General features: G+C 42.5%; 1 long non-coding RNA gene across 1 annotated transcript in view; it reads left to right on the top strand.

Annotated features, from left to right (window-relative positions):
* LOC140515374 (uncharacterized) overlaps positions 1-16,893 on the top strand; it is a 286,278-nt gene extending 269,385 nt beyond the window's left edge. Inside the window, exon 3 of the long non-coding RNA XR_011970991.1 lies at positions 16,798-16,893. This is a non-coding gene — a long non-coding RNA (uncharacterized lncRNA). The remainder of the gene's footprint in view (positions 1-16,797) is intronic.
* Positions 16,894-18,470: the final 1,577 nt, after the last annotated feature.

Below are 18,470 nucleotides of genomic sequence, written 5' to 3' on the forward strand. Positions count from 1 at the left end.
CCTGACCCCAGGACTCTATCCAGTACCCCACCACCTAGCTTTCAAGTAACTGGCTCTGTCCCCCTACAGATAGATTTCACATGGCTCAAGGACTATAAGGTCTGTGGGACTTTTTACTCACCTAGACAAGAGGGAGTCTGGAACTTTGTACCTTTTGAGTGTACCAATCATGAGTAGGCCTGCCCAGGATAATCCCTTTGGTGTTGGGGATTATCCTCATGGAATTCATTCATTAGTCACTTGAACTCTTTCTGCCTAGCTGTCCCACCTCCTTTCACTGTGGGCCGGGGATCCAGTCTAACACCTTCTCTCCCCCCACCCCCCATCTCATGCCTGTTAGCCTGAAGGTTTTCTGAGCGCTCCATACTTTGCCTTCACCTTTGCTAAAGAAAACCAGAGAGCCAGATTTCCCTGGGCAGAAGCCAACAGGATAGTTTTGGGAAGAGATGTCCCCAGATTCACAGTGACCTGTGCAGGGTTTCACTTAGGGGCCATGGCTTCCATTTGGGGGACACTTTTATTTTTTGCTCCTTGAAGTGGCTCATTAGCAAGCCACAAATCAAGGTAGTCCTCTGGAAATTCGAGCCCTGCAGGCTACACATGCTTAGGACTTCTCTTTAGGTACCACCTCAGATGTGTTCTGAATATCCTTAGCTTTGGCAAATGTTAGAGCTCTGAAGAAAGGAAGAGAAGAAATATTTAGCAAGTTCCTACTATGCTCCAGGCACTATGTTATCCTGTCTCATTTCATTTTCCCAATAGCCCTGGGAGATAGGTGCTCTTATTCTCCCCATTTTACAGTTGAAGACACTGAGTTTAAACAGAGGTTAAGTGAAATGTCTAAAGCTGGATTTGAACTCAGGTCTTCCTGACTCCAGGCCCAGTGCTCTATCCAGTGCCCCACCTAGCTGCCTTTGAACCAAAGTCGTCTAGCTGAGTATCCTTTCCATGCTAATAATGCTAAGTAAATTTCCTTTTGATAACTGTCAGATAGTCTACTCCAGTCTCATTTCCTTCCAATCTCAACCTAGAACTCCCAGAGCAACTTAAGTCAGACTGGGCTCCTGAAAATGCCCCTCTTGCAAAGAATGAGAGAAAACAACATGGGAAGGCTTAAAGCAAAGCTCTTTTGTCTGCCATCTTCAAGCTAAAACGGATCCTGTGATTCTTTAGCAACAACCTACAATTTCATCTCCTACACATTAGAAAACTATTAGCAGGTCAAGGGCAAGAGCGATGTTGGTAGTCCTTAATGCTTGTCTTTAGACCCCAGGATGTATTCTGTTTAGCTTCCACTGTGGCAGATAGCACTCAGTCATTAAGCTAATGCAATTCCAGGTTCTAAATAATCCGTGGCTGGCTGCCAGAGGCTAAAAGAGTATAAACTGAGGCTTCTGATGAATTCTTTGCTTCATTTTTGGCATCACTTTTCCTACCCATCTTTTAAGGCCCAGCTTAAAGTGCCATCTCCTCTACAAAGCCTTATCAGCTGACAGTACTGTGGGTATCACTCGTTGGACACCATCATATATTGTCTTACGTTGCTAATTGTTCTTTCTGTGTATATATATCTGGTCGTTCCTACGAAGCTGTCAGTGTCCCAAGGTCTGGGGCTGTCATCCATCTTTGTAATCTCTACGACGCTGGGATGATTATGCCATCAGATGGAAGCTTCTCCAGAGCAGCCACCGTTTTCACTTTTCTCTGTGTATCTCCAGCACAGGACACGGCACATCACTGGCACTTAATGCGTTTCCTGAATTGGAACAGACTCAGTGGCACATTTTCACTACCTTAAAGTATCTGAGGGGCTGTCCTGGGGAAGACGGATCAGACTTGTTTTGCTTGACCCCATTGGACAGAATTCAAAGCAATGGGTGGAAAGTGCAGAGAAGCAGATTTAGGTTTAATGTAAGGAAGAATTTCCCAACAATTAGAGTTGTCTTAAGGTATAGAATGGACTCCTTGAGGAAGTTTAAGGCAATTTCCAGGGCTGCAAAGGCATTTAAAAATTGCACAAAAAGCATGGAATACTACTGCTAATAATAACCATAAGAGACAGTGGCACATGAGAAAGAGGGCAGGATTTGGAGCCAAAGGACATGGATTGAAATCTTGGCTTTTCACCTTCTGAGCTGTGTGATCTTGGCCAAGTTGGCCTTCCTGAGACTCTGGTTCCTCAGGTGAAAATGAGGTGTTAAACTAAATAATAGATTTAGAGATCTATTAACTGGGATGGGAAAAATACATTTTTCATTTAACCTCTAACTGAAATTTGACTTTTCCTTCAATTATTTAGAAGCATGATTATAAGAAGAGTTCCATAGGCTTTCTTAGTCTTCCAGAGGGGGTTTGTGTCAGCAAAAAGGTCAAACATTTGCATCTAAATGGACTCTGAGATCACTTGCAGATCTAAATATGATCCTATGTATTCCAGAGCCCTATGGGAATGAGCCCTTTTAATCTTAGGGTCTTTCCTATGAGGTTATCTCCAACTGAACTTATAAAATATATGTTTTTGTACATAATTGCTTTCATATTGACTCTTCCATTAGACTTGTGATCTCCTTGAAATCAGGGACTGTTTTTAAAAAATGGATTTCATTTCTCTTTTCTTTGTATTCCTAGCACTTACCACAGTACCTGGTACACAGCTGTTTATTGTCACTGTTGGGATTACCTTGAATATGGAAGGACTTGAGCTCCTTGGGCGCAAGGATGAGTTTGTTTTTGGATTAAAACTTTCAATGCCTAGAACTGTGCCTAGCATATAGTCTTAGAGTGCTTATATGGAATTGGATTGAACATAAATCTCTAAGGAGTTCTATGCTTGGGAATCTGTGGTGGATTAAACCCGAGAGGTCAATCAAGTCCTCCCAGGGAAGTGAGGACGTGCTTGGATATAAAGATGAAGGGGGCAGGGGAGGTTGATTTAACACTGGCCACTGCCCATTGCCTCTCAGGACTTCTCCCTGCATTCATGCCCTGCCTCAGCACAGTTCAACTTCTATAGTCCTGGGAAAGTGACCAGGCCTGCCTGGAGAAAATGGGGTTCAGATGGGAAGGAGAGAAAGGAAGTGCTTGTTAATGGAAGAGAAAACAAGATAAAAGGAGAAGAGGTTATAGGGAAAGGAGAGAAGAGAGAGGAGAAGAGAAGGGAGAGAAGGCAGTGGAAAAGAGAAGAGAGGAGTTCCTCCTCCCTAGAGGTCTTCATCTGAAGATTAGATATCCAGTTATTGGGAATATTGTAGAGGAGGTCTGTGGTCAGGTACAGGCTGGTTGAGATGGTCTCTGAAGTCTCTTCTGATTCAGATAGTCTGTGAATATTTGTTGAATATCCGACCGATATAGTCCAAGCTCATTGTAAACCCATTAAACATCTAGTCAAGTCTGATACGGGAGGCAGGGGGAAACCATCTGGCATTTAAGAAGGGCTCTTCTACCCAAGGATTGGGAAGAGGTTTTCTCTGGGTTCAGGAGGTTGGGTTTGACCTGGCTATTCATAAGTAGGCTTGTCTTCATAAATAGGTTGGAACATAATAATAATAATAACTGATTTAAATAGGCTTGTGAGACTTCCAAAGTGTTTCCTTCCCAACAAACCTTCTAGGTGGCATTATCATCTAGATTTTATAGACACTGAAGGTGAAACTCAGAAAGGTGAAGACTAAGGTCATGTCACTAAATGAGAGATGAAGGGGGGATTCATGGGGTCATAGACTTAGAAATAGAAGATACATGAGAGATTAAATGCTCTTCATTTTTTGGAGGAGGAAACTGAGGCCCATACAAGGGAACTGACTTGCCCAAGGCCATACAATGACAGAGGTGGTCTCTCCTGGCTTGAAATTCAACATTCTTTCCTCTAAATCATGCTGCCTCCTACAGAAGTTGGCTGTGTTCACTAACTAATAATATAACCATGGAAATCAGTGCTCATTCCCATTCAGGAGATTAATCTTGGCTGTGAAAAGTTGATGACTTGAGGTAAAAAAAATATAAGTGTTGTTTTGGTTTCTTGACCTTTCAAAGGAAGAAAAAAGAAAGGTCAAAAGAAATCCAACTAATCTACTGGTATCCAGGAGGCTACAGTATGTTGCCACATGATCTCTAAGGAGCAGCCTCTGTAGCCAGTGGGAGGCTAAGTTTGAACTTTGGTATCTTCTCCCCAAGTTGACCCTTAATGAACCCCAGTGAAGACATGAGCTTGGCTGCCTCCAATGTATGATGTCAGAGGTCTTGGGAAGACTCCTCCTCATCTTATCCACTTGACCTACATTGACTGATGTCTGAAATCCCTTGGACAAGGGACAGAGTCTTCCATTCCACAGTGAGAGCAAAATTCCTCAAATGGTGTGCTGGTACCTAAGGGACAATGAGATTCCACATGCAGCCTTCTCTGTTCAGTTCAATAACAAACATCTAGTAACTGCCTTCTGTATACAAGGCCCTGTACTAATCACTTGGGATACAAAGACAAAAACGGAAATGGTTCCTGCCACTGAGAAGTGCCTATCTTACTGTATATGTACAAAGATTTAAAAAAATGTGAGGTCATTTTAGAAAGAGTACAAACAACTGAGGAGATCAGGGAAGGCTCATGTCAGAGCCGAACCTTAAAGAAGAAAGAGATTCTAAGATGTAGAAGTGAGGAAAGAGGATATTGCAGGCAGAGGTGGGGAAGGGACTTATCCAAATGACAGGGGATGGAGTTCAAGGAATGATGACTAATTCAATTGGACCAGGCCACAGAGTTTGTTAGAGTGGATCATGGGAAGCTTGCAGGTGGGGGCCAGGTTGTTTGGAAGGGCTTTAAATGCCAGATTGAGTTTGCATCTGATCCTAGAGGCAAGAAGGAGCCACTGAAGTCCTACTTTAAAGGAGTTCCAAAAGACCTCTCTAATGAACTCAAGGAGTTTGTCTACACTCTTTCATTTTCCCAGAAAATGGTAGTTGAAGTTGTTTTGTTTTGCTTTTCAAAACAGGGCCAACATTTAGGGCTATTAAGCCCTAGAGGGGGCCTTTCATTTCAAGGGTCCCAGAAAGCCAGGCATTGAAGCTCTGGAAGAGAGAGGTGCTGCCAGGGAGAATGCTATGTTAAATGGAGAACAGAGGGCTCTCTCAGAGTGTCTAGGCCTGGCCCTGCCACCAAGGAATAGGAATCGATTAATAGACAAGTGTTTTTTATGTGCCATGGACTGTGCTAGGCATTGGAGATGCAAAAATGAAAAGTGAAACAGTCCCTGACCTCAAGGCATTTGCATTTGATGGGGGGGAGGGTGGAGATTATTGTTGGGGAGAACCCCCTGGATGGACAGTGGATAGACTCTCAAACTTGGCATCCTTTAGGTGGAGGCAAGTTGGTACTACACACGTATAGAGGATAGGCAAAATAAATCCAAAAGAAATAGGAGGGAATTTGGGAGTGGGTCAGGGCACTAGCAAACCAACAACGCTGCCAAAGGACTTGAGGATTGGTTTGTGGAATCTTGAGAAAGGTCTTGCCATTGAGCTTTTCCATTTTGTCGCAAACTCTGGCTGTCCCAAGGAGCCATTTTTTCAAAATGGAGATGTGAACAGGAAAAGCCTGTTCTTAAGACCACAGGACTTCAGTCGCACATTGATGGTTCCTTTTTAAAAATGAGAATTTCACGATTTCTGGTATGGCTATTAAACCGATATCACAGATGAACAAAGAAAAGTCGTTCCTTTGTCCAAAATGAGGAACCTGCTCTGGGGCCTGGGGTTTTGAGTCACTGCTTTAGTCTCACACTCCTGAGATTCTGAGAAAAGTCAGGTACTTAACTTCCAGTAATGACTTCCTATTAACCTGACTCTGTGACCTTGAGCAAACATATTCCCCTCCTTCATAAGAAGCAGCGTGGTGTAAAGTAATGGAAGGAGGGAAACAAGTGCTTACTATGTGTCAGGAACTGTGCTAAGCACTGGGGCTACAAATATAAGCAAAAAGAAAGACGGTCCCTGCCTCAGGAAGCAAAAGCTGGTGGGGAGGTATGGGAGAGGGGTCCAGGAGGGGAATGAAGTTGGCTTGGGCTTTTTCACAAAATGGAGATTTCAAAAACAACATATTAATGGAAGAAAGGGGCGTGTCTTACAGAGGGATGTTCCAGGTTGAGAAGGTTACATGAGTGATTGGATGTTTCAGGGCAAGGACACCCCAGGTGCTGAGAGAAGATGAGACAGCATGGTTTTGTAGTCTGGGAGCCCACAATAGGGACTGGAGGGGAATGAAAGGGAATGAATGCTAGATTTGGAATCAGAGGACCTGGGTTAGTATTCTGCTCCGACTCTATCTGTGTAACCTTGGATAAGTTACTTCTCTTGTCTTCTACTTCCTCATCTGCAAAATAAAGGGATTGCCTAAAGGGCTATAGAACTGTGCATACCATTTCATCCAGCAATACTACTAGGTCTGTATCCCAAAGAGATAAAAAAACAAAACAAAACAAAACAAAACAAAAACCAAAACAAAGAAAGAAAGAGAAAGGACCTATTTTGTATTATATTTTGTATTTATATTATAACTACAAAAATATTTATAACAGCCCTTTCTGTAGTGGTAAAGGATTGCAAATTGAGGGGATGCCCATCAGTTGGGGAATGGCGGAACAAGTAGTAGTAGTGATAGTGACAGAATGCTATTGTGTTATAGGAAATGGTGAGTGGGATGCTCTTAGAAAAAACCTGGAAGAACTTCAACAAAGTGATGCAAAGTGAAGCGAGCAGGACCAGGAGAACACTGTACACAGTAACAGCAATATTGTACTATGATCAACTGTGAATGACTTAGTTATCCTCAAAAATACAAAGATCCAAGACAAGTAACAAGGACTTATTATGATGTAAAATGGTAGTATCTACCTCTGGAGAAAGAACTAATGGAGTCTGAGTGCAGATTGAAGCATATTATTTTTACATTATTTTTTCATGTTTTGGTCTATTTTCTTCCACAGTCTGACTAATATGGAAATATGTTTTGCATGCCTGCATGTTTATAACCTATATACATTTTTTTGCCTTCTCAATGAACGTGGGAGAAAGAAGGGAGGGAGAGAATTTGGAACTCAAAATTTTAAAAAACAAATGTTAAAAATTGTTTTCACATGAAATAGTAAAAAAAATAAAATATTTAATTTGATATAAAAGAAAAGAGGACAAAAGAAAGGGATCTTCAAGACCCTTTTCAATTCCAAATTTCTGAGCTCTAAAATGTAAATAGCGACATTTGTGCTCCTCACAGGTTGTAATGAGAAAAGTACTTTACTCACAGGAACCCTGTGGGGAAAGGAGTGCAAGTACTATTATTCCCAGTTTACGTATGATGAAATTAAGGCCAAGAGGGGAAGTGACTTGCTTAGGATCACATAGCTAGTAAGTGCTGGAGCCAGAGATCAGATTTGGATTTTTCAGATGCCAAGTCCAGGACTCTTTCTGCCCTACCATGTTACTTATCCCTAGCTGGAATTAACTGGAATGGAGGCTTTGGGTTAATTGAAATTTCTGCTGTAGTTAATTGAGAGCTTAAGCAGAAAGTCTTTTGATATTTGCTCTTGCTGTTGAAAAGCCTTCAAAAATGTCCAAGTTCCCTTTCCTGACTTGGAAAACATAGACATGCCTGGGGCTGTTTGTCAGCTGAGAACTCTGCAGAAACTTGAGGCTGTTGCTCAGATCATGGTTTCTTAGTGTCTAGGACTCCAGATGGAGATGACACAAGAGACAGAACTGAATGGAGCCTCTAGGGGACTAGTACCAGGGAGGGGTTCTATTTGGGACTTACAGTTAATTAAGTCCTAGTTGACTGAGAATTTCTTGTATATGGAGCCTTTCAGTGTGTTGTGACAGGGCTTTGGGCTAGGAGTTTAGAGAATAAGTTTGAGTTTGGGCTCTATAATGAGCTGGTTGTGGGACTTTGGACAAGTCACTTCTCCCATCTTGATTTCAATTTACTCTTTTGTAAAATGAAGAGTTGATCTCAGAAGTACTTTTTGACTTTAGAACAGTGGGCTGGACAAAAGTAGAGATACTGGAGTCATAGCTGGCTCAATTAATGTATACATAGAGTATTGATTAATGAATCATCATTAGTCAGGAGAGGGGCCTTTAATGGCATGCCCTGGGCCCTGGGATGTTTACCATTGTTACCAATGACTTAGATGAGGACACAGATGATGAGTTTATCAAATTTACAGAAGACACAAAGCTTAGAGGAATAGCTGATAGAATCATAGTCCAAAAGGTCTTGGCAGGCTGTGATGATGGGCCAGCTCTAACAAGATAAAATAGAACAGGGATAAATATACAATCCTTTGCTCAAGCTGAAAATAAATAGCTGTGCCCCTAGAGAACAGGAAAGATGTGGCTTTTCACATAATATTTCATGTGAAAAAGACCTGAAGGTCTTAGTTGTTTGCAAGCTTGATACATGTCATTCTGAAAACTTAAAGGCTGATGTGTTTTTAATGTGATATGGCTTAAAAGCAGCATGGTGCCCCAAATACAGGAGGCTATATTTTATGTTGGGCAGGTAACATCTGAGGTATTGTAGACAATGCTGGGGTCACATTTTAAGAGGCTCAAATGCATCCAAAAGGAGAAAACTAGCTTGATATACTGGCCTATGTGTGTGGCACAAGTCTGTAAACCATGTTGTGTGAGGAAGTGTAGTGGAGAAAGCCTTTGGAGTCCAGAGCCCTACGTTCAAGTTTCTGTTCTGCAACACGCTAACATGGATGACATCCAGCCAATCATTGAATCTCTCTGAAATTCAGCTTTCTCGTCTATAAAATGAGAAGGCCCTCGCTCTAGCACCTTCAGTTTTTGTGGGAATGACCAAAGGAACTGAAGATGTTTAACTTAGAGGGGATGTGATAGCTAGCAATTGTTTGAAGGGGGGGTTGTCCCTTGTGGCTCTAAGAAGATAGAGCTAAAAACGATATATGAAAATGCTAGAAAGACGGTTTTTCTAAAGTAAAAGGTATCCCTAAAGTTGAGTGGCATTCTTTGTGAGATAGTGAGTTACGCATCACTGGGGTAGTCGATTGGAATCTGGACAATTCTTGTCAGGGATGTTAGATGGGGGAATCCTATATTAACCAGAAGATTGAGCTACAGAAGCTACAGACGACTGAGTACAGAGGTACTCAAGTACCTCTCAGTTCCATTGCTGGTTCAATAATTGCCAGACCCTAGACTGTGTTGAGTAAGGAAGATGACTCCAATCAGGGAAGTTCCTTCTTTGGAGATCTAGTTCCTTATCTGCCAGGAATGAATCTAAGCGATGGAAAGTTCAAAGGAGTCATACAGGAAACTGAGGTCAAGGGAGGTGAAGTGACTCCCCTAAGGACACAGAGCCAGTTACTAAGCAGGCTAGGATCCAAACCTGGGCCTCCTTCCAGTTCTTTCCACCATCTCCAGTCCTCCTGATCTATATCTTGCCACTGGACCCAGATGGCTCCGGAAGAAAAAGTGAGGTTGGTGACCTTGTACAGCCCTGCCTCACTTAAATCCAATTCACTTGCAAGTCATGGCATCTCCTCCCTGATGTCTTTCTACAACGAAGAACCAAACAACAAAACAAACAACACCAGCTCTCCCATCCCATCAGTACTAGCCTTTGCTATGAGTTTCTTTTGTACAGAAGCGTTTGGATGGCCTTTTTGTATGAACATGGTAGGACTTTTTAGAGTTATGATAAGCAGACCTGGGGTGGAGAGGAGGACCACCTGTTTGAGAACCAACTGGTTATGAGCATTTAGACCTTAGAAATTGACAAATGCTACAAATCAGAGCCTGATTTCTTAGTTTGTTGATTGTCTAGTCTTAGGAAAGTGATGGAGAAAATGTTAAGAATGAAAATGAAACTTAAAAGTGTGTTCTGAGCATTTTTTTTCTGGAGAGCCAGTTGTTAAATATTTGCTAGCACAGCCCTGCCTACACCACTGATACTTTTCTAGATGGGGGAGAAGTAGTAGGAACAAGTTCTTCCGCTCAATGACCTGGAATGAAGGGAATTTCTGCAAATACCATTTAGTAGTTTCTTCTGGCCTGCCTACAATTTACTTACTCTGTGGATTGTGACCCTGAACAAGTCATTTTCCTTTCCTCTGAACCTTTGTCTCCGCCTCTATAAAATGGGCAGAACAATACTTTAAATACTCCCTGATTCACAGAGAGTTGAGGTGAGGAAAGATTTGGTTCGGTTTTTACAAAAAACCCGAATAGTGCTAGGGAAATGAGCATGGGATTATAGCCATATCTAGAAGAGACCTTACAGACCATCTAGTCTAATCCTCTCTTTTGGCAAAGAGGAAACTGAGGTCCAGAAAGAAGGGACTTGTTTAGGGTCACACAGCTAAGAAATGATAGAGCATCACTGGACCATAGTATTAATGAATAAGCATTTACTATGCTCCTACTATGTGCCAGGCACCATGCTAAGCACTGAGTTCATGAGCACAAAAATAAAACTGCTCTCATCTCCAAAAACCTTGCACTCTAACTGGGGAGAGCACACGAATGTCAACAGAATATAGACAAAGTGGATAGAGTGGAGTTTGGGGGGCGTTAGCAGTTGGGGTTATCTGGAAAGGCTTCATGGGGAAGGTGGCACTTGGACCAAGTCTAGAAGGAAACCAAGGATTCCGAGAGGCAGAGATGAGGAGGGAGAGCATTCTAACCCAGTGGATGGGCTAGAAAAGGCTAGAAAGGAAGGAAGCAGCCAGGGTGGGAAGAGATTTAAATGCCAAATAGAAAAAATTTAGATTTGATCTTAGTGGTAATAGCGAGCTGCTGGAGTTTATTAGTTGAAGGGAGGATGGGGGTGGGAATGTTAGAGGGTCAGAGCTGTGCTTGAGGAAAATCACTTTGGGGACAGTATGGAGGGTAGATTAACTGCTATCTATTTTTTTTTTTATTATTATTATTTTTTTATTTAGCTTTTAACATTCATTTTCACAAAATTTTGGGTTACAAATTTTTCCCCTTTTCTCCCCTCCCCCCCCAAACGCCAAGCATTCTAATTGCCCCTATGACCAATCTGCTCTCTCTTCTATCATCCCTCTCTGCCCTTGTCTCTGTCTTCTCTTTTGTCCTGTAGGGCCAGATAGCTTTCTATACCCCTTTACCTGTATTTCTTATTTCCTAGTGGTAAGAACATTACAGTTGATCCTAACACTTTGAGTTCCAACTTCTTTAGCTCCCTCCCTCTCCACCCCTTCCCTTTGGAAGGCAAGCAATTCAATATAGGCCAAATCTGTGTAGTTTTGCAAATGACTTCCATAATAGTTGTGTTGTATAGGACTAACTATATTTCCCTCCATCCTATCCTGTCCCCCATTACTTCTATTCTCTTTTGATCCTATCCCTCCCCATGAGTGTTGACCTCAAATTGCACTCTCCTCCCCATGCCCTCCCTTCTATCATCCCCCCCCACTCTGCTTATCCCCTTATCCTCCACTTTCCTGTATTGTAAGATAGGTTTTCATACCAAGATGAGTAGGCATTTTATTCTTTCCTTTAGTGGAATGTGATGAGAGTAGACTTCATGTTTTTCTCTCACCTCCCCTCTTTATCCCTCCACTAATGAGTCTTTTGCTTGCCTCTTTTATGAGAGATAATTTGCCCCATTCAATTCTCCCTTTCTCCTCCCAATATCTTTCTCTCTCACTGCTTGATTTCATTTTTTTTTAAGATATGATCCCATCCTCTTCAATTCACTCTGTGCACTCTGTCTCAATGTGTGTGTGCGTGTGTGCATGTGTGTGTGTGTAATCCCACCCAGTACCCAGATACTGACATGTTTCAAGAGTTACAAATATTGTCTTTCCATGTAGGAATGTAAACAGTTCAACTTTAGTAAGTCCCTTATGACTTCTCTTTGCTGTTCACCTTTTCATGGTTCTCTTCATTCTTGTGTTTGGAAGTCAAATTTTCTTTTCAGCTCTGGTCTTTTCATCAAGAATGCTTGAAAATCCTCTATTTCATTGAAAGACCAATTTTTCCCCTGAAGTATTATACTCAGTTTTGCTGGGTAGGTGATTCTTGGTTTTAGTCCTAGTTCCTTTGACTTCTGGAATATCCTATTCCATGCCCTTCGATCCCTTAATGTAGAAGCTGCTAGATCTTGTGTTATCCTGATTGTATTTCCACAATACTTGAATTGTTTCTTTCTAGCTGCTTGCAATATTTTCTCTTTCACCTGGGAGTTCTGGAATTTGGCCACAATGTTCCTAGGAGTTTCTCTTTTTGGATCTCTTTCAGGCGGTGTTCTGTGGATTCCTTGAATATTTATTTTGCCCTCTGGTTCTAGAATCTCAGGGCAGTTTTCCTTGATAATTTCATGAAAGATGATGTCTAGGCTCTTTTTCTGATCATGGCTTTCAGGTAGGCCCATAATTTTTAAATTGTCTCTCCTGGCTCTATTTTCCAGGTCAGTTGTTTTTCCAATGAGATATTTCACATTATCTTCCATTTTTTCATTCTTTTGGTTTTGTTTTGTGATTTCTTGGTTTCTCATAAAGTCATTAGCCTCCATCTGTTCCATTCTAATTTTGAAAGAACTATTTTCTTCAGTGAGCTTTTGAATCTCCTTTTCCATTTGGCTAATTCTGCTTTTGAAAGCATTCTTCTCCTCATTGGCTTTTTGAACCTCTTTTGCCAATTGAGTTAGGCTAGTTTTCAAGGTGTTATTTTCTTCAACATTTTTTTGGGTCTCCTTTAGCAGGGAGCTGATTTGCTGTTCATGCTTTGACTTCATGTCTCTCATTTCTCTTCCCAGCTTTTCCTCCACCTCTCTAACTTGATTTTCAAAATTCTTTTTGAGCTCTTCCATGGCCTGTGCCCATTGAGTGGGCTGGGACACAGAAGCCTTGATTTCTGTGTCTTTGCCTGATGGTAAGCATTGTTCTTCCTCATCAGAAAGGAAGGGAGGAAATGCCTGTTCACCAAGAAAGTAACCTTCTATAGTCTTATTTCTTTTCCCTTTTCTGGGCATTTTCCCAGCCAGTGACTTGACCTCTGAATATTTTCCTCACACCCACCTCACCTCCTGATCCTCCCAGCCAGTGTTTGGGGTCTGAGATTCAAATGCTGCTTCCAGCCTCAGGGCTTTGGGCGGGGGCAGGGCTGCTATTCAGTGTGAGATTAAATTCAGATGCTCAGGTGAGGGCAGGGCTGCCTCTCAGGCTCAGTTCCCTCAGGGAGTTTATGCACAGACCTTCAACAATGGATCCAGGCTCCTGCCTGCTTGGAGAGCCCTGGTCTGCCGCTGCCTCTCAGCTTCTGTCTCCCGAGGGGGCCCGAGCCATGGGGGCACCCCACTCCCCCCTCAACCCGCCAAAGGGACTCTCTCACAGACCCCCGTCACCTGTGGGTGGAGGTACTTGTGCGGCCGCTGGAGATCCCGTCCCTGAAGCCCGCTCGGATCTGTTCCTCTCGGTGCCGCGGCCACGGCAGGGCTGTACTCAGCTCCCAGTCCCGGCGCCCAGTCCGCAGCCCGAAGGACCTTTTACGAGAGGTTTGCAGGTCTCTCCGGAACAGAAATCTCCCTTGCTCCAATGTTCTGTGGCCTCTGGGTGCAGAATTCGCCGTGAGTTACTTCTTTGTAGTTGTTCTATGGGTTGTGGGTTCGGAGCTATGTGTATGTGCGTCTTTCTACTACGCCATCTTGGCTCCGCCCCTTAACTGCTATCTATTGCAATAATTCATGCAAAGGGTGACGTGGGCCCAAATGAGGGTGGAGGCTGTATGAGTATAGAGAAGGGCATGTGTGTGAGAGATATCATGGAAAAGCAATGATAAGGTCGGGAAAGTCATTGGGTATGTGAGGTGAGAGTGTGGATCATTGCTTTAGATCCAGAAGGGACAGCCGAGGCCATTTAGTCCAACACTCTCAATTTCCAGGTGAGGGAACATACAGGACTTACCCAAAGTCCCATAGGCATTAAACAGCAGATTTGGGATCCAACCCACCAAGTCCAACGTGCTCTTCCCACTGTACCTGTGGCAAGGAATCACAAGAAATGAGTTCTAGTTTTAGTCTTATTGTTAAATATCTGGGGGAGCTTGGATGGGAAAGTGTATCTAAAAATACCCTGTTCCTTTCCTTTTCCATCCATCCTTTGTAGAGCTGCAAAATTACCATTCCTAAGACATTCCAGACATGTGAGACCATTAGAACAAAGGGTTGGAAGCTGGAGATAGAATGTTATGTATGGGGAACAGGTAGAAAGCCAGTTCATACACCAAACAAAAGAGTTTATGCTGGATCATAAAGGTCACAGATCTAGAACGGGAAAGGACCTCAGAGGCCTTCTAATTTAACCTCCTTAATTTTCCTTAGGAAAATTTAGATTTGAAGGGACAGAACTAGGATCTGATTGTAAATTTAGCCTTCTTTTTGATGCTTTACCCTGCAAGCAAAAAGTGCGTGCATGCGTGTGTGCGTGTGTGCGTATGTGTGTGTGTACGTACACGTGCACGTGTGTGGTATTCTACTCACTATACCAAATTGACTCTTGACAAACACATAATCAGAACTATGTTCAGAAGCATTATCACTTAGTGATCAACTCATTAATTACAGGATTAGAAAAGCTGAAAATACCCCAGTGCTGGTAAATGCTTAACAACTGGCTCTATAATAAAAAAAGTGCCTATGACATACTTTCAAGTTTCATTTTCATTATTAACATTTTCTCCATCACTTTTTAAGTCTAAATAACCAATGAAACAAGAAATCAAGCCCTGATTTGTAGGGTTTACTGATTTCCAAAGTGTCCATGCTCACAATAAAAATTTAACAATAGGCTTTGAGGAGGCCGTTCAGGCTGGCCCCTCTATAATTTGAAGCTATAGTTCTAGGAAATTTGGGTATTTCAAACATAAGGAAAGAAAATACCACTATACCAATGTCTTTTAAAAAATTTCCACCATGAGATGTTTTTGTTAACAAGAAAGATGGGAAATGTAATTGCATTCCCAAAGAATGTACAGAGAATGCCAAGAAAGCTCTCAACCCTTGGAAGCCACTTTTAGCTGATGATATTCTAGCTATGGGGCAATGTGTTCTGAAATAATGATACCCATGTCTCTTTTAATAAGTGGGTGTTTCACTATGTTGCTTCTTATAGAATCAAAGAATATCAGTCAGAAAGGGACAAGGTCTAGTCCCTGGTCCCTGAAAAAGAGTACCCTCCCCAACGGTCCTTTTGGAAACCTTGGGGATTGCCTTTCTCTAAGACTAATTGGAGAATGAACTCCAACTTGCTTACTTAAAGGTTCAGCTCTTATACTGTGTACTATAGAAAGCCTTCTTGGATTCCCTTAGTGCTCTCTCAATACTCAATAAACATTTATTAAGTGCCTATTATGTATAAGGCACTATGCTAAGCATGGGAATATGGATGTAAGAAAGACAGTTCCTTCCCTTGAGGAGCTTAAATCAAATGCTGAGTTAGAAATGAGGAGATATCTGTGGACGTGTCAGTCCTGTTCATTCTCCTTGAATGAAAGAGTTTATGGCTCCACTTTTCATTGAGAGGGGCAGAGGGCATTGAGCAGGCCTTGGGAGATCATGAGATTCCCAATCATGAGCTTGCTAGGGGCAGAAGTCAAATGACAGCAGCTTGGGGTGGCCAGTGAGATGTTTCTTCTCCTACCTGTAGCTGTTTCTATTTTCCATTTCCCCAGGAGAGTGTAAACTCCTTGAGGAGCTACTGTCCCTTTGGTCTCTGAATCCCCAGCATATAGCACAAAACCTGGCATGTGGCAGGACCAGTTAAATAACTGGGGGATCCTGGATGGGATCTTGAAAAATGTTTGTTGGATCAGATTAATAATTTAAACAAATTCTCTCAAAGGATATTCTAAATAAAATTTTAATCTTTTCTAGTCACGAAGACAAACTTGGTAAAATTAGTCTTTACCTACAAACTCATCACATATCCCCAATGCTCTGGAATTTGCCTTATCTTCAGGCTTGAAATCTTTGTTCTCTAGAATCCCAGTCAGGCTACACGTTTGCACAACAACTCCCAAGGTCCAAACAGACCTGAGGACACTGTGTTGTATAGATAAAATGCCACTCAACAAAACACCTCGCTATGTCTAACAGCTTGCTCTATGTCCATTTCCCATTTCCATGGGAAAGGTGGTTAAGAGCTCAAGAAAGCTGGACAAGGTTGGGGGTGTGATTTAGGAAATATGAACTCGAGTCATTTGGAGGATTGATTTAGGAGGTCAGATGGAAGTAATCCAGGAAAGAATCCATGGAAGGAATAGTATAAAGGGATGAGGATGGGACTGGGAGTCAGGAGCCCTCAGGCCTAAGCTTGCCTTTGCTCCTCACTCATTGTATAATCAATCACTTTCCTCTCTGGGCTTTAGTTTCCTCCTCTATGCAGTACCACCTCTGAGGCTACCCCCCAACTCAAATTCCTGGTTGAGTCCTCCAGGTTCCCACGTTCAAGATGCTCTATTGGTCTGCACTCCTAACAACTACAGCTTGCAAGCCCCCATTGGAATATTTACCTATAATAGTCAGCAAAAAGACACAATTAGCTCAAAGCAGAGGTATTTACTGAGATGTCATTGTAAGAAAAATAGCTACAAAACATATCCACTATAAACCTGGAGTTCACTCTTCATGAAATCGGTAGGAAGAGTGTGTGTCCACATAGAGTATACTGGTAAAGAGGCACATACTTAGGGGACACATGCAGCCAAGGCAACTCATGGCTATGATGTTTCAGGGCCCTGATAGCCTTTTTCTGTTCATAGTGTTGTCATATGGCTGCCCGTGGGTGAAATATTTCTGCTGGACACGTCCACCTGCCAGGACTCCTGAGTCTGTTGCTTGCTGATGTCTCCAACTGGGTGAGTAGCTCTGCTGTAAGACTCATTGGTGGGATGGGGAAGAGAGAGAAATCCCTTCCTTTCCCCAAAGGTGCCCTCTGCCCTGGGACTATTGTGACTAGAGAACTGAGCTCTTCCCAAGGCCTCCATTTAAGGAGGATGCCCCGGCCAACCAACTATTCATTTCCCACTTGGCTGCATAACTTTGGACGTCCTTAAGCTCTTTGAGGGCAGAGATTATCTTTTTTTTTTTTTTTATCAGATTTTATCTCCATCTCTCAGTACAGTGCCTGACACATCGTAGGCTCTTAATAAAAGTTTACTGACTGACTGGAGTCAGCTCTGCAACTTAATACTGTGTGACCTTAGACAAGTCAATTTAGCATCCTGAGCCTGAGTTTCCTCATCTGCAAAATATGAGGCTGAACTAGATGATTTCCAAGGCCCCTGGCAGCTTTAAATTTATAATTCTATATCCTAATGTCCCTTCCAATTAGAGAGCTAGGAACCTCCAGGGGTATGGTGATAAGTGTTTAACAAGTACATCTCTGGGGAAAATACACACACACACATACACACACATGCAACCACATACATGCAGCATCACACATGCCACACTTGGAAGTGAAATCTCCATTATCAACATTTTCACCATCTTTTTCTTTGCTTTATTAAGCTAAACAATGAATCAGGCCTGCTTTGTAGCTTTTGCTAGTTTCTGAGGTGTAAATGCTCACGCTGAAAACTGCACAATCATTTCCACTGCAGAGCTAGCTCAAGCACAACACTGTGCCTCCGAATCCCTCAGGAAGTTTCCCCTGCCCTCACGCAAAGTGTTTTCTTTCCTTCCATTTTACTAGAGTATTTTGCCCCATCACATTCTTCCTGTATAATATTTATTTGTGAATGCTGCATATCTGCCCTGGTAGACTACAAACTCTCTACCACCAACACTGATGACAATAATAGCATTTATATAACACTTTACAAATATTATCTCATTTGGTCCTCACAAGAACCCTGGGAGAAAGGTACTATTATTATTGTCATCCCCATTTTACAGATGAGATAACTGAGGCTGGCAGAGGCGAAGTGACTTGCCCAGGGTCACAAGCTAGAAAGTATCTGCGTTTAGGGGCTATGGTTCCCATTTTGGGGAGCATCTTCAGTGCTAAGCATAGGCTTTGTACATAGTCACGACTCGATCAGTTGTTCTGTCATTCTCCCAATCAAAAAACTGATTGCTTCAGTCTCCCCAGTCTGGGACTCAAGATCCTCCAGAATCTGATTACAACCTACCCTTTCAGCCTTATTTCACATGACTCTCTCTCTCACACTTTCTGTTTTCTGGCCAGATTAGATGCTGCATCCTATCTTTTTCTTCTCTGGGTTGGCCAAGGCTAGGCTGTTCCCCATTCTTCAATGTCCTCCCTCTTTCTCTCTTTCCCTCAGACTCCTTGTCTTCCTTCACGACTCAGGTCCCATGTCACCTCTTCCAGGAAGTGTTCCCTCAATCTCTCATTTGTTAGTTCTCATGCTCTCCTCAACCCACTTTTTATTTATCTGTGTATCAGTTGTCTCTCCAACTCCTTGAGGTC

Source organism: Notamacropus eugenii, chromosome X (genome assembly GCF_028372415.1).
Source record: "Notamacropus eugenii isolate mMacEug1 chromosome X, mMacEug1.pri_v2, whole genome shotgun sequence".
Classification (NCBI taxonomy): domain Eukaryota; kingdom Metazoa; phylum Chordata; class Mammalia; order Diprotodontia; family Macropodidae; genus Notamacropus; species Notamacropus eugenii.